Here is a 14,996-nt window from a genome sequence, read left to right on the forward strand (position 1 = left end):
TTCTACTCACTAAAGAAGAACTATCTATGAAATATTTATCTGAATCTAGAAAGTTTAGCCTATTATTATGATTAAAAACTGGGGTTAGAGGACAAAGAGCTCACCTGTAGGAGGCCTGGGTTTGAGCCTAGAGGTTACATGGGAGCAATACAGCATCACGGAGTACCGATGGTGGAGCAGTGCTTTGGTATTGTTCTCTCTTCCTATGTTAGTAAAATAAAAAGAATGAAAAAATTGGTGGCTGAGACTGGCGGTATTACACATGCATGAGACTTTGGTGTCACAAAACCCAAAATGGTTTAGGTTTAGTAACACTGCACAGGTACTTAAGTGTGTGCATATATGTACACATAATCTTACGCATATGTGTGTATGTTGCACACATTACATGTATGTGTATATACACACCCTCACCTAGGACAATTCAAAATGATTGGCTACATAGCATTTTACTTTCTTATGTCTGCTATAGCAAATTACCACCGACTTAATGACTTAACACGACTTAATTATATTACCTTGCCATCTTGGAGGTCAGAAACCAAGTGGTGGGACTGGCTATATTTCTTTCTGAACCTAGTCATTCATTCTTTGTCTTTCTCAGTTTCTAAAAGCTAGGTGAACACTTGGACTCATAGGCCCCTTCTATCCTGAGGCCCAGAAAAGGCTAATTGTGTCTCTTTTTTATTTAATTTATTTATTATTGGACAGAGACAGATAGAAATTGAGAGGAGTGGAGGAGGGAGAGAGAGGGAAAGAGACTTCGACCACTTGTGAAGCTTTCTCCTTGTAGGTGGGAACCAGGGGCTAGAATTGGGTCCCTGCACACTATAATGTGTGCACTTAACCAGGTGCACCACTGCCTGGCCCCAGTTGTCTTTTTCATGATGTCATCTCCTTGGATCTAATTCTTCTTCTTCTTCTTCTTCTTCTCCTCCTCCTCCTCCTCCTCCTCCTCCTCCTCCTCCTCCTCCTCCTGTCCTCCTCCTCCCCCCTGCCCCTCGCCCTCCTTCTCCTCCTCCTGTCCTCCTCCTCCCCCCTGCCCCTCGCCCTCCTCCTCTTCCTCCTCCTCCTGTCCTCCTCCTCCCCCCTGCCCCTCGCCCTCCTCCTCCTCCTCCTTCTCCTCCTCCTCCTTCTTCTTCCCTTTTCCTCACTTAGGAATCATTACAATGGCATTGGTCCCACCCAGATCATCTAGGACAGACTATTTAAGATTCAGCTGATTAGTGACCTTACCTCCCTCTGCATTTTACCATGTAATATTACATAGCCACAAATTATGTGATTCAGGACATGCCCATTTTTGGTGTTTGTTGGGTAGAAGGGGTGGGTGGAGGGAAGTTGTCACTGTTCTACCACAAGGTTCAAGTACTCCTCCATCTCCTGAAATGTAATTATGCTTGAAGGAAAAAAGAATGCATTTTTTTTCATAGAAAAACAGGAAAAAAAAATGTCATGACTTTTCCAACAACTCAAAGGAACACTTTCTAACTTTGCACCCTGAAATGATAAATTTAAGAGTTAAGACAGAAGATAACTGTAATCTGTCTATACTGGAAAGCCTTTTTTCTTCTTTATTTGGTGCAATATGCATCCAGGTGTGCTAACTCCAAGGTCACTGAAAATAATTCTAATAGTTCTACTCCACACAATTAAAATGACCTCACACAGTAGCACTACCACTGTCACCACCACATCTAGTTCCATATTGTTTTAAGTCTAGTTGTCAGAGCCAAATAGAAAATTTTATTGTAAATATATTAACACACTCATCAACATGGTTGTTGCTTCAAGTGACATGTTGAGAGTTAAAATAATAGGCCTTTTCCAGGAAAATGATTATGTAATATTCTGAAGGGCTGCTTCTTTCATTCGCTTTTCTAACAAGCCCATGGTTTCATTTCCTTTGTTTTGCTCAAGCCAGTAATGCAAATGTTAAGCTCTCTATTAGTGCCCCATAAAAGTAAGTTGATACTTTGGAGCTTTTAAGTGGACCTAAATGGTTTTCAGGCATTTTTCTTTCTGTTTTCTACTTGCCTGGGAGACCCCAAGGGTGAGGAGTCTTTGCCTTCATTGTAACTTTTCATAGCTCCTGTGCATTCCATTATGATCTTAGTAGGAATTTTGTTATTCATTTGGGAATACAATAGTTGGTCAGTAGTTTTCTTGTAGAAATGAACAGGAAGAAAACATTATTTACATGGAAAAATGACACAATTTCTAAACTATTTCTCTAAAGTGCATTTTTGAAGTCTATTTTTTAAATTGAGACTTACAGTGTGGAAAATAAGAGCTCTCTATGATACTGCCCCCACTGGGTCATTTTACTTTAAATTAGTGGCAGTTGTCTCTGGGTGATTATAAGAAGTTTGAGTTGGGCTTGAAACCAGTCATCCCCTCCCACTCTCTTAGTTTCTAATTGCTTTGGGTGCCTGGTTTAGAACCAGCCAATAAAGTCTTATGGTTTTCTAAGTTGTAAATTAATTGGCAACTTAGAAATGCTTGAGGGTCATCTTCCATATCCAAAACTGGTGGAGCAAATTGCAGCAGATGACTCATTCCTCACAGATCCGGCATGTTAAATCAGTGACCATGTTTGCTTGAATCTTGTCTCCTAATGAGCAGAAACAGATAGAACAGTTCTCATGCATCCAGATGGGATTATTTTGGAAAGTAAACTAATGCTCATGCCCACACAAAATTCCTCAGCTATCTCTGGCCGGATTCTGTTAGCTCTGCACCAAGATGATTTACCAGCAATATAAGACCAAATTGCTCCTTAATATTATTGGCTCTATAGGAATTTTCCCAGAAGACACATTTTGTTTTGCCCAATTTAGAAATCCCAAGTACAGTGTTTTCTACCAACTGTTAAGTTTGTGTGTGTATCCATAAATGTTGGTGGGTCTTAAATTTTAGGATAGTAAGTGGAATTCACGTGATGCATGTATTTCACTTGAGAATGATGATGTCAGTCATGGCTGACATTTAAAAGTACTTCATTGGGGGCAGGGCAGGTGGCACAGTGGGTTGAGTTAAGTTGAGTACACATGGCACAGAGTACAAGGACCAGAAAGGATCCTGGTTCAAGTCCCCGGCTCCCCACCTGCAGGGGGGGTTGCTTCACAAGTAGTGAAAAAGGTCTGCAGATGTCTTTCTCTCCCTCTCTCTGTCTTCCCCTGCTCTCTCCATTTCTCTCTTCCTATCCAACAACAACGTCAGTGGCAACATTAACAATAATAACAAGGGTAACAACAAGGGCAATAAAGTGGGAAAAATTACCTCCAGGAGCAGTGGATTCATAGTGCAGACAGCAAGCTCCAGCAATAACCCTAAAGGCAAAAAAAAAAAAAAAAAACTTCATTATGTTTATTGACAATATTTATGTAAAACTCTTGACAAATCAGGGCGAAAACATTATTTTTTAAAAAAGAGAGTAGGGCAGGGGTAGATAGCATAATGGTTATGCAAAGAGACTCTTATGCCTGAGGCTCCAAAGTCCCAGGTTTAATCCCCTGCACCACCATAAGCCAGAGCTGAGCAGTGCTCTGGTAAAAATTAAATTAAATTAAATTAAAATTTAAAAAAGAGAGTAATTTTCTCTAGTCACTATGTTAGAATAACTTCTAGAAGACAACGTTCAATGTTTTCAGTCAAAAGCACCAAAAAATGTGATTTCTATGTGGTCACAATTAAACTTTAAGGTTATATGGTAAGGAGTTAATAATTATAATATATCAACTCCTACAGAATTATTCATTACAATGCTGTATTAAAAACAAATAAGGGCCCCAGAAGGTGGTGCAGTGGATAAAATGCTGGACTCTTGAGCATGGGGATCCCTGGCATGGAGTATGCTAGAATGATCCTCTGCTTCTCTCTCCCTCTCCCTCTCAAGTGCTCTCTCTCTTTTTTCTCTCTCCTATGCTCACATTAATAAGTAAATCTTTAAAGTTCAAACAAGCATAAAAACTTGAAACAATGTAATGACCAAATGTAAGAAATTGATTGATGCTACATCCGATGCTCTGATAAACAGAAGCCATGATAATGTTAGCTAGACGAGATTTATTAGAGTAAATGCCAGTGAGGAACAATGTGCAAGAAGAACCACCAGACCACAATGCAGGGGACCCCTTGTGAAAGTGGAAGACAAGGAAGGAAGTTTGGTGGGAAGAGTGAGTCTCATTAGGCACAGTTGAACGGTTTGAGCAATGTTGGTGGAGTGTCCTCAGGCCAAAGTTTCCTGTCAGAGAAATCCTGTGCCAACAATGTCCATTGGAAATGTGATCTTTGCTCAGTTTCCTTGGTGGATTTGAGAGGCTCAGCTTATGTCACATGCCAAGTAGTAGGAGATTTGAAAGAAGCATTTTTATAGCAACTAAGCATTGAAAAAGTTCAAGCAGAGGTGGGGGTAGATAGCATAATGGTTATGGAAAGAGACTCTTATGCCTGAGGCTCCAAAGTCCCAGATTCAGTATGCCATACCACCATAAGCCACAGCTGAGCAGTGCTCTGGTTAAAAAAAAAAAAAAGAAAAAGAAAAGGCCAAGTTTCAGCAGAAGCATACCTAGCTTTAATGAATAAAACCATATAGATGAATAATTGTTGATAAAGACATTTTTAAAATTTCACTTATGATTGCATTTTAAAAAATTATTTAGAACATTAATCTTCTCTATTATATATACAGTTGGAGTGTTTTTCTAATACATTTTACAATTTAGAAAAGAGAACAAATGAAATAAGATACTAACAGAATTATCACTAGAAAGAATTCACTTTCTTCATGTTTGCTATCATTTTTGCTCTTCTGCTCTGTGATGTTAAGTTGTAATTCCAACAGAGACTTAGAAATTCAATGTGGGATATAGGTCAGTTTACCTGAATATTAGACTCAGGAAACTATTATAGTTAATCTCGAAGGCTGTAGCAGACTAGTTCTTTAAAATATTTTAAAACACTGTTTTATTTTTTGGGAGAGACATGATGTATGTATGTTAACTCCAATGTTGAGTTAGAGAAACAGACATTGTCAAAGACTCAGACATTAGGTTGCTCTATGGAGAAGTTAAGAGAATAACAGGGTGCAATGATTAATTCCTATGGTGAGTAATACCAGTTAGGAGTAATTACCAGTTTATATTATGATGAGCCTGGGACCTTATCTCTCCAACCATGGGACTTCAGTCTGCAAGGGTAAGGAGAAAAGGAATACCCTCCCACTGAGGAAGGATTTTGTATATGCCTACTCTGTCCCACATTCCCACACATCCACCTGTGAAGTAGATCATTCAACTATGATTAATAATCTCTATGATGATGGCCTTTGTATACATGCCAATTTTCATTTAGCTACTTCAGACTGGAAAATGGACTTTTAGAGCTAGAAGCAACTGTTCACATGCTGTCCTTAGAACAAGAGTCTCAAGAAAAAAAAAAAGAGTCTCATGGTCAAATAAATGTAGGAATTACTGTATATAATACCCTCTAGTTTATGATAGTGAACAGTCTATAAAGAGAAGTGAGCAATCCTGTCATATAACTCTACTTAATATTTCTGAAACATAAAGATAAAAGATTCTTTTTTCACATATGAATCAACACAGTATGTTCATGAATCAGTGTAAGAAACCAGAATCATAGCTTATCTCTGTTTTTATGTGAGAACTTTGTGGCTAAGAAGGGGTAAATTGCATGTCCATGGTCACACAGTTGGGAAGTGACCAGAAGGCTGGGTCTGAGATAGAAGCTGGCAGGCTCAGTAGTAATAGTGATGTTATTGATAGCTCATTCTCCCTACTCTTAGAATTCATATGATCATTTGTCATTGCCTTTAGATAAAGGTATTTAACTAAGGAGACCTCTGGGAACTTTAATAAAAACTTTATCCAAAATAGCTACTTCACAAAGTATCCAAATGTTTTTTAAAGTACAACAGAAGGACACATGGAAATAAGATTTGTTATCTTTTGCCTTTCTCCTTAGCTACTGTTTTCAGGATGTGTTTTAGATTATTGGGTCGAAGAACAAGCTTTCTTGAGAAGCTGCTTCTGAGTAGCAATTTATTAATTGCTTCTGAAATGATTCTGAGTTGTGTTTCTTTTATTGGATTCCATCATGGAATACCATAGAGTGTGCAGCTTTTCCTTTGATGCTTTTAGAGTTATTATGGAGGCATCCATTTGGCCAAGTGGAAAGCAGATTTAAAAGCAACCATCTAACTGTGCATTTCGGGGTGATTGCAGATTCTTCATTTCCTATGGGAGACTGAGCAGCTGTACCTTCATGTTGCCCCTTCTCCTGATTTGAAGGCTGAACTCATTTCCCAGAAGATTAGAAATAGATTGATGTAAGGGTGTGCAGGCTGGGGGTCAAACCATAGGCTAACTGGCTCTTCCAGTTGTTGATGTTTTTGTTAAAGTTTCCAGTGATCTTGATGCCTCATGTTGAGTAAGAGATCCAAGAATGTAGCCAGGTCGCTGGATTGAAACCAACTATACAAATTCTGGACTTCTGCTGGGCTTGCACCAAGAAACACAGGTGGTCTTACCGTGCTGCTTCAGTCTTACCCTGGCCTGAGAATAGCAGCAAATACCTGGGTGTGTTTATTATTCCCTAACAAATATTTTCCCATTTATTTCATTTTTAAAAACAACCAAAGATAAAGCTTATTCAGCTGTAAAAATGGATTTATGTCTTGATTCTGTGGAGTTTTCTGTTTCTCTCAGTAAAAGGGAAAGTGCTGGGCGATAGCAATTATTTATACAAGAACATCAGTTAGGGAGTCCTTTAAAGAAACTGTAACCTGACATTTTTTTGAGGGATTGGGAGTATGGATAGAGGTCTTCTGGCTCACTCAATTATTTCTGGACTGTTCCACAAAGACTCTCTGAATGTTTGTTTCTACAAAGATCTTGACAAACACTAGAGAGTCATCAACTGGAGTGAATTCCCTCAGTGAAATCGCTATCCTCGGCCAAAAAGCAAAGGTCATCCCAGTGGAGTGCCGTCTTTGTGTTCAGCCACTACGGAGTGTCTGGAACAGAGTGAGAACAAAAATGATCCCAGTTCTGTGGCCCCTGACTCTTTTGGGAAAAAATCCCAACAAAACTGCCACTGGGAATTCAGAAAGCACATTTGGAATCTGGGAAAGAGCCAGACTAAATAGAGTGGTGATATAGAGACAATAAGATAAAGGAAATAAATGACTCAAAGAAGAGTTTTAAGCCAATATTTACACCCATATTGCCATATTTACAGCTTAAACACTATGCCCTGGACATGCAGGAAGTAAGTTTTTATGAGTCTCTTAATGAATGTTAAGTCAATAATATCCCTAACAATGGGCCCCAGTGAACTTTCTTATAAAGGCCATAGAGTGAGTTATCCAAACGGAATCAGTGTTGGCTGAATGTGGTAATGCACATTTTTAGAAAAGGAAATTTCAAATTAGCCATTCCTAATATGATATAATGCCTTTTAAATGAATCTTTTATTAGGCAAAACCATGACACAGAATTTAAGACTTCAATAGTATCTGATTAATGCCATCTACAGAGAAATTTTATAATCAAACAAAAGCAGTGGTCACAGAACAGATGCTGCCATCACCACCATCATAAATGAATAATTACTAATGTAGACAAAAAATTAAAGAGCTAATTAGAAAAGGTATATACACAACTGTAAACCCAGTGGCTGTCAGGCAACCAGGAAGTAGAATGGATTTTATCAATTGGCTGGTGCCATGCAATCATGTAATCACTCTGTGTATGTGCATGTTTTTGTTTGTTTTTGGCCTTCACCAGGACTTCATCACTCTGGACTGTTTTTCACAAAGAGAGACAGAACCAGAGGGGCAGAGGGAAAGACACTAGGGCAACAAAACTTTCCCCCATTACAGCGGGGGCTTGGCTGAAACCTGGGCTTCATGAATGATGAAGACAAGAGTGTACCAAAGTCTTGTTGGTCTTGTGTGTTTTTTTAAAAGCAATTCCTCCCTCCCCTCGCCTCCTCTCTTACCACCTCCCCTCTCCTCTCCCTCTCTCTGTCTGTTTCTTTCCTTTCTTTTATTTCTGTTGGAGAATCTGATCCATACTGATTGAACGGCAGGTATAGATGGTCAGCTGGATAGAAACACTGATATCACAAAACTCAAGTTCAGCAAAGATACCATTAACACTTTGATCTTAGTGAGATGCTCTGGCAACACTTCTAAAACTTTTGTTTATCTTCTTTCTGCTCCATGGCTTAGTGTCCTCTGGCTGCATTTGCAAGTGAAATAGAAAATGGCAATCTTGCCTGTTAAAGAGCATGTAAAACAAACCACACCCAGATGCTCATATCATGCCAGGCAGGCGGCATCACAGAGCAGACTTCGCGCTTAGGGAGCATTTAGTCTTGGAGATTCTCACTTTAAAAAAAAAAATCTTTCTGACTATAAGAAAAAAGATGACTCAAACTAAGAGAAAATCATTGCATCTCATGATAATCAAATGGAGCCTCACATCCCATTCAAAACTCATTATGCAATTTAGAGGAAAGACTAGGTAAACAGCAAGGTTTTTTTTTACATAGCTTAAAACCCTTTATTAACAGGAAAATACTATATTTAACCAGATAAATGCTGTTGAGAGAGATAAATCCATAGGTGGTAAACAAAGGTTCAAATTGTGGTGGCAGAGTGTGTGGTTCTGTACAAAACAAAGATGCTTGCGTCAGCCTCTCTGAACTTGAGCTTGCTCACTTGCAAAACTGATAATCTGTCTTATAGGGCTGTCTGTGATCACTGTGAAATATTTATGTGTGTATTCACACACACACACACACACACACACACACACACACACACACACGTACTTTATTGTCTGGCAGCTTTTATAAATTGAACCTGGACAACTACATCTTACTATCAGCAGTTTCTATTGATAGAAACCTAGAGACTTAGTTTCCATAAGAGAATGTGACTTAAAACTAATGGTTAATAATAGTCATCTTACTATATTATGAAAAAAAATAATGTTGCCACTAACAGCTTCTAAATTTATATGGCCATCTCTCACCTACTTATTTGTTAAGGATTTATTATATATATGACAGAGTTCCATATAAATGAGAGAGAAAGAGTGATAAGCCAGACCTACTCTCTGGTACATGTGGTGTAAGTGGGTCAAAATGGGGACTGTAGGCATGGAAGTACTATTCTCTGCTGGTTGAGCTATTTCTTTTGACTGCATGAAAATAATTTTTTCTTTTGTTTTTTATAAGAATCTAAGTTAATAGGAGTGTTTATTAACGCCACTCCTACCACCAGAAGTCTGTGTCCCCACCCTTACCACCATGAAAATAATTTTTAAAATACTTTATTTATTCATTTATTTATTGAGTGTCAGAATCAGAGCATTGTTCTAATGAATGTAGTGCTGGGTATCAAACTTGGGACTTCCCTCATGTAAGTCAAGCCATGAGCTCTACCACCACTGAGCTACCTTCTTGCCACTGATCCCTAAAAAAGTACAAACTTCGTGGACTCTGTATAAAAATGCTGACTCCCCTTCAGAGTGTTCCCCAGAATAATTCTGATGATCACTAAACTTAAGAAAACATTGGAATGTGTTGGCTAGGAGAATCTCTGTAAAAGGGGAAATTGAGTCTATTTTTAAATTATTATTATTGCATAGAGACAGAGAAACTGAGAGGAGGAGGGAGACAGAGAGTGGGAGACAGAGAGCCACCTGCAGCCCTGCTTCATCACTTATTAAGCTTTCCCTCTGTAGGTGGGGACCAGGGGCTTGAACCTGGGTTCTTGGGCACTGTGATGTGAGTGCTTACTCAGGTGTGCCATCACCTGACCCAAGTTGAGTCTTTCTTTGTTGGGTAATTTACCAAAATCTCCAGGCAAAATGTATTCTGGTAGGTCAAGTAAGAGATGGTTGCTAAGGCTAGACAAAATATGCTTTAATAATTCACAGGATGTCTACATGAATTGGTAGATAACAGGTATTTTTCCTCCTTAGACTATGGCTCATACTCTTTTTGCTTTTGAATAGTCGACACTGTGTTTTAAATTGGTGCCCTCTTTAAATTGGGCCCCTATGTTGCACTTGTGATTCTAGTGGATCTGGCAGGGAAAGGTTTTACTAGCACACTATTATGGCAAGAAGCAAGTGAAAGGTAAACGTTGACCTAGAGATTGTGTGTGTTGATTAGGGTGATAAATAAGATTCTTGAGTAGAGCTGAGAGTGGGTGGGGGTGAGGGAGGTCCTCTGAAGAGTAAAATGGATCAGAAGAGCCCTTGCCTGGGCAAGGGGCAGGGATAGCATGTAAAAAGAAGCTGACGTTTCTTCTCATTTGTGTAACAGACCAGGAATGATGCATAAATTAGATGAGGTGAACGAGAAGGCAAGTATTTCTTTTTAATTTCTTTTTTTTTTTAAATAAGTATTTATTTATTTCCCCTTTTGTTACCCTTGTTTTATTGTAGTTGTTGTTGTTGTATAGGACAGACAGAAATGGAGAGAAGAAGGAAGACAGAGGAGGGAGAGAAAGAGAGACACCTGCAGACCTGCTTCACTGCCTGTGAAGGGGCTGTCCTGCAAATGGGGATCCCGGGCTCGAACGGGAATCCTCGCGCTTTGCTCCACGTGTGCTTAACCCACTGTGTCACTTCCCGACTCCCGAAAGCAAGTATTTCTATTACTAGGATAAAGATAAGCCATCCAACACTTTGTTATGACAAACTCAGTTCCTTTCATAAGAGCTACAGGTGATCTACTGAAGTATGTTTCAGCTAAATTAGGTATTATTCTGTGATGGAGATTATGTAAAAAGCTCAGTCTTGGTGGCCGGGTGGTAGCGCAGAGGGTAAGCTCACATGGCGCGAAGTATAAGGACTGGCATGAGGATCCCGGTTGAAGCCCCTGGCTCCCCACCTACAGGGAGGTCGCTTCACAAGTGGTGAAGCAGGTCTGCAGGTGTCTTTCTCTCCCCTTCTCTGTGTCTTCCCCTCCTCTCTCAATTTCTCTCTGTTCTATCCTACAACAGCATCAATAACAATAACAGCAAGAAAAATAGAAAAAAAATAGCCTCCAGGAACACTGGATTTGTAGTGCAGGCACAGAGACCCAGTGATAACCCTGGAGGGAAAAAAAAAAATCTCAGTACTCAAAATACAGAAATATTTATAGTGTCCATATATAAGGCTCTGGAAGCCAAATAACTTCACTCTTAACTATTTCTCTTTTTTCCAATTTATATTATTTATTTATTCTTATACAGAGACAGAAAGAAATGGGGGGGGGGAGATAAAGAGGGATAGAGATAGAGATACCTGGAGCCCTGCTCCACTGCTCATGAAACTTCCCTTCTGCAGGTGGGGACCAGGGGCTTGAACCTGGGTCCTTGTGCACTGTAATGTGTGTACTCTCCCCAGGTGCACCACCACCCGGCCTGTCAACTATTTCAATATAAGTCATAAACTGAAAGTCTATGAAAAAAAGAAAAAAACGGTACATATAATTTATCAATTCACAAACTGAATGCAGCACTGTAGGCTCGTAACTTTTCTTGTTTTGCCTCCAGGGTCATTACTGCTGCTCAGTGCCTGCACCATGAATCCACCACTCCTGGAGGCCATTCCCCCCCCCCCCCCCCTTATTGCCCTTGTTGTTGTAGGCCTTGTTGTGGTTATTATTGTTGTTGTTGATGTCATTCGTTATTGAATAGGACAGAGAGAAATGGAGAGAGGAGGGGAAGACAGAGAGGGGGAGAGAAAGACATCTGTAGACCTGCTTCACTGCCCACAAAGCGACTCCCCTACAGGTGAGGTACCAGGGGCTCAAACCAGGATCCTTGCGCCTGACCTTGCGCTTTGCCCCACATGCACTTAACCTGCTGTGCTACTGCCCGATCCCTGCTCTTAACTTTTAAATATAGTTTTTATGTAATGTCAAACCAGTTGATGTTAAAAAGGAGAAAAATGGGGGCCGGGAGGGAGCACAGTGTGTTAAGTGTACATGGCGCAAAGCCCAAGGACTCTTAGGAAAAAGGACCCTGGTTTGAGTCTCTGGCTCCTCACCTGCGGGGTGGGGGTGGGTCACTTCACAAGCAGTAAAGCAGATCTGTAGGTGTCTTTCTCTCCCTCCTTCTGTCTTCCCCTCCTCTCTTGATTTCTCTCTGTCCTATCCACCACCACTAAATAACAACAACAATAAATATCAAGGGCAACAAAAGGGAAAAAATAGCTTTCAGGAGCAGTGGATTTGCAGTGCAGGCAATGATAACCCAGTGATAACCCTGGAGGCAAAAAAAAGGAGAAAAAATTTATTATAATTCTAAAAGTACTTGATATTCACTTTTTCTCAGGGAGATTAAATGAGTTGACAGATAAAAAGAAGTGTCTGAATTATTTGAAGATATATATATATATATATATACACACATATATATATGATCTACCACTGCCCCTGAAGTTATATTTTTCATTGAAAATTATATCATAAAATTGCTTGCTCACAATTTAACTATTTTAAAATATATTTTTAAACCTTTGTTTTATTTGGTAGGACAGAGAGAAATTGAGAGGGAAAAGGGATGGTAAGAGAGAGATAGAGGGGAGTCGGGCTGTAGCGCAGCGGGTTAAGCGCAGGTGGTGCAAAGCACAAGGACCGGCATAAGGATCCCGGTTCAGACCCCGGCTCCCCACCTGCAGGTGGCGCAAAGCACAAGGACCGGCATAAGGATCCCGGTTCAGACCCCGGCTCCCCACCTGCAGGGGAGGACCGGCATAAGGATCCCGGTTCAGACCCCGGCTCCCCACCTGCAGGGGAGTCGCTTCACAGGCGGTGAAGCAGGTCTGCAGGTGTCTATCTTTCTCTCCTCCTCTCTGTCTTCCCCTCCTCTCTCCATTTCTCTCTGTCCTATCCAACAATGACAACAACAATAATAGCTACAACAATAAAACAACAAGGGCAACAAAAGGGAATAAATAATAAATAAATTAAATAAATACTTAAAAAAAATTTTTTTTAATCTTAAAAAAAAATTTTTTTTAATCTTAAAAAAAAAAAGAGAGAGAGATACCTGCAGCACTGTTTCACCACTTGTGAAGCTTCCCCCCTGCAGGTGGGGACCAGAGATTTGAACCTATGCCCTTGCACATGCACTTATCCAGGTGGACCACACAAGTTCACTCTTCCGGTGGGTGACTCCTTATCATTTTTTTTTTTTTAACAAAGTGTTGAAATACTATTAAACCATTCTGTTCCTATAAATAAATCCTATTCCTTTCTGTTTTTCTTCCTGCTTCCCTGCCATCCTACCTTCCCAGAGTACTACCACCACATGTGGTGATTTTGGAGATCGAACCTGGAACCTCTACACCTCAGGCTTGGACATCTACTATGTAACCACTATGCATCTCCCAGGCCTATGGATTATCTTCTTTTATATGTAAATACAGTAGTTGCCCCACTCCTATTACTCTTTAAAAAAAACTAGTTTCTAAAGGATATATTTTATTCATTAATAAACAGTGGTCTGTTTCAGCAGTTCTAAGGATAAAAGGGGAAGGGAAATGAGGATTAAAGAGGGTTGGGGGCCAATGCAGTGTGATGGAGGGAGATCACACTTAGATGGCAGGTGAGGTATGCTCCTTCTATCATATGAGAGAAATGTGAAATTGTACCCCAATTTCAATTTTGTAAGACATTTCCTCAGTCAAATTAAATTAATAAAAGTATTTTGTTGGTATTAGTTTTATAAGATACTTTACATGTTTACCCCTGAAAATTAATTATCAAAGATGATCCAAAAATTGCAGGAGTGCACATATCAGCATTCATGAGGATGCAGGTTCAAGGCCCCAGACCCCACCTTCAAGAAGGAAGCTTCACTTCTTCTAGCGTTTGCCCTTCTTCACTAATGGTGTGGAACAGTGCTGCAGGTGTATCTCTCTGTCTTTCTCTCTCTTTGTGTCTCCTTCCCTTTCAATTTCTCTGTCTCAGAAAAAACAAAAACAAACAAAAATGAAAATCATGGGTTCAAAATAAATTACTTATCATAGTACTTTGTTGTACCTTTGTTCTTTTATTATTTTTATTTATTTATTGGATAGAGACAGCCAGAAATAGAAAGCAAAGGGGATGATAAGGAGAGAGACAGACACCTGTAACACTGTAACACCTATAGCACCACTGGCAAAACTTTCCCCCTGCAACTGGGGACCAGGGACTTGAACCTGGGTTCTTGTGCATTGTAACACATGTGCACTCAATCATGTGCACTCAATCAAGTGCACCACCACTTAGCCCCTTTGTTAATAATTTTTTTTTTTTTAATGAGAAAGGAGGAGAGAGAGAAAGAGAGAGACATCACTCTGGTACATGTGCTTCCAGGGATTGAACTCCAGACCTCATGCTCGAGAGTCCAGTTCCTTAGCCACTGTGCCACCTCCCAGATCACAATAATTTTTTTAACCAAATCATTTCTCAGCTCTGGTTTACGGTAGTGTGGGGAAATTGAACCTGGAACTTCAAATCTTCAAGCATGAAAGTCTTTTTGTATAACCATTATGCTATCTACCCCTTCCAAGATGAAATATTAATCAAGAGATTTTAGGAAGGTTCTTTATCCAAAGTTACTTGGTGTGAAAACCTTGATTTCAGAGTAGGGAAGACAGCATAATGATTATGCAAATAAATCTTGCCTGAGGCTCCAAAGTCTCAGGTTTCATCCTTCAGCACTGCTATAAATCAGAGCTGAGCAGTGCTCTGATAAAAACAAAACAGAATCAAACAAAAACTCCATGGTGGCTTTGTTGATGTTTCTTAGAACTAGTATTCTGTACAGGGAGATAACATAGTGGTTATGCAGAACCCATTACTGAAACTCAGATGTCCCAGTTTCCCAGGTCAGATCTCTAGTACCACAATAATCCAGAGCTGAGCAGTGCTCTGGTACAAAACAAGAGGGCAAACAAACAAAACTATTAGTA

The 14,996-nt window shown here is 39.8% G+C and overlaps 1 long non-coding RNA gene across 1 annotated transcript in view; it reads left to right on the forward strand.

Moving 5' to 3' along the window:
* The window catches only part of LOC132538711 (uncharacterized), a 52,746-nt gene extending 39,298 nt beyond the window's left edge, over nucleotides 1-13,448 (forward strand). Inside the window, exon 3 of the long non-coding RNA XR_009550068.1 lies at nucleotides 13,332-13,448. This is a non-coding gene — a long non-coding RNA (uncharacterized LOC132538711). The remainder of the gene's footprint in view (nucleotides 1-13,331) is intronic.
* The last annotated feature ends 1,548 nt before the right edge of the window (nucleotides 13,449-14,996 follow it).

The sequence above is a fragment of the Erinaceus europaeus genome, chromosome 5 (genome assembly GCF_950295315.1).
Source record: "Erinaceus europaeus chromosome 5, mEriEur2.1, whole genome shotgun sequence".
Lineage (NCBI taxonomy): Eukaryota > Metazoa > Chordata > Mammalia > Eulipotyphla > Erinaceidae > Erinaceus > Erinaceus europaeus.